This window comes from Tupaia chinensis, unplaced genomic scaffold, assembly GCF_000334495.1.
Source record: "Tupaia chinensis unplaced genomic scaffold, TupChi_1.0 Scaffold000253_1, whole genome shotgun sequence".
Lineage (NCBI taxonomy): Eukaryota > Metazoa > Chordata > Mammalia > Scandentia > Tupaiidae > Tupaia > Tupaia belangeri.
The window spans coordinates 18,421-20,504 of NW_006159733.1; the positions used below are offsets into that span (position 1 = coordinate 18,421).

General features: G+C 44.2%; 1 pseudogene; it reads left to right on the forward strand.

The window, feature by feature from the left end:
* Positions 1–1,124: 1,124 nt before the first annotated feature.
* On the forward strand, positions 1,125–1,757 carry LOC102468860 (60S ribosomal protein L13 pseudogene; annotated as a pseudogene).
* Positions 1,758–2,084: the final 327 nt, after the last annotated feature.

Sequence of the window (2,084 nt, forward strand, 5' to 3'; positions counted from 1 at the left end):
AACCTGCTGGCTCCATATATTCATGTGTTCTTAAAAATTGGTCTCAACTCTTAAAGTGTGGGATGCTGCACACTAGCAAATATCGCTGGTTTCTCAGAAAGCAATTACACAATGCCAAAGGCCACAGTTGGTTCCTTTCAAAAAACCTGACCTTTGAAACCATACTCTGATTGGTCACTTCCCATAGCAAATCGGTGAGCTTAGAATCCCTCAGATTTGCATAATCCGGCACCTCATGATTGGTCCACAGAAGCAACCAATCATAGCCCACCTTTTACAATCCTTCATTCAACCAATCACTGCCCACCAGCATGTATATAACCACGACCCCTGGCCCACAATCTCCAGATGACCCTGAAGACCCTGAAGAGTTGTAACACCGTCATCTCCAGACGACCCAGACGACCCTGAAGAGCTGTGACACCGAGTCATCTTCGGACGACCCTGAAGAGTTGTGACACCGTGTCGTCTCTGGACGACCCTGAGGGGCTGTGGCACTGTGTCGTCTCTGTTGCCCACAATAAACGGATGACCCTGACTCTGCGTCGTCTCCATGTTGTAACATTGCACTGCTCGTCCTGGCTCTCACTCCTTCCCTCAGGAAACCTGTTCGACTGTCCCCCAGGCTGGGACATTAAAGAAGTAATTGTATTTTTTTTTAGAAATACACTTTGATTACCTTCTTTGGAATAATCAAAGCAAGATCATGAGAACATTGTCTTTAGTATCTAATACCACAAACAATAGGTAACAGTTCAGCATGCAAAAAATGTTCACTTGAGGGAAAGCAAGAACAAAAGATGAAGAAAGGAAGGAAAGTAGGGTGGATGGAGCAAGAAGGGGGAGGCTGAAGCTTGAGTGATGAAATAGACCTAAACTTTTAAGAATTAGTGTTGACCTTTCTCTTATGTCAATGCTTCCATTTCCTCTAAATCTTTAGTAAAAATTTTCCACATGCTCTTATGTGTTTTCTGAGTATTGTTATGATTGTTAATTCTTGTTTTCTTAGTAAAAATTAAGAAAGAGGAGGAGTTCCATACCCAGAGTAATGTGAAAGAGAGTAAAAATTACGTAAGCATACTTTTACTTGACTGTTCTCCTGCGGAGGAGGGCCATAGGCACTCATGGTACCCAGTAGGAATGGCATGATCCTGAAGCCTCACTTCTATAAGGACTGGCAGCTGCGTGTGGCCACCTGGTTCAACCAGCCATCATGGAATATCTACAGACACAAGGCCTGGCAGGCAAAAGCATACTGCTTTGCAGCCGGTCCAGCATCTGGCCCATCTGGCCCATCACAAGATTCGGCTCCGTACAGTACCACACCAGAATGTGAGCTGCCAGGGGCTTCAGCCTAGAGGAGCTGCGAGTCACTGGCATCCACAAGAAGGTGTCCTGGACCATTCGCATCGCTGTGAACCCATGACAGTGAACAAGTCCATGGAGTCCCTGCAGGCCAACGCACAGCAGCTGAAGAGTACTGCTCCAAGCTCAGAAGCCCTCACAGCCAAGAAGGGAGACAGCTCTGCTGAACAACTCAAGCTGGCCACCTAGCTGACAGGACCAGTGATGCCCATAGGGAACATCTACAAGAAGGAGAAAGCCAGACTCAGGAGAGAAGAGGAAAAGACTTAGAGAAGAAGAACTTCAAAGCCTTTTCCAGTCTTTGAATAGCCCATGTCAATGCCTGGTTCTTCGGCGTCTGGGTAAAAAGGGCCAAGGGAACTGTAAAACAGGATGTTGAAAATAAAAAATAAGTATATGTAATTTATGTTGGGTACTTAATAAATTATACCACAGGAAAGAAGAAGGAGAAGGGAGAAGAAGTGGGAAGGAAGAGAAGGAGAGTGATATAAATGTGATAATGAGGGCCCTAACTGAATTGATGTGGTTGACCATTTAGAAATGACCATGAGAAACTAATCTCACATCCCCCTTCAACCTACCTCTGTGATGACTGTAAGAGCACAAATATACACAACTTCAGAGGCTTTTAACTGTAAGTACTGCTTTTTCTTTTTTTTTTTTTTTTTTTTTTTTTTTTTTTTTTTTTTTTGTGTTTTTTTTTCTGAGATGCGCGCGCC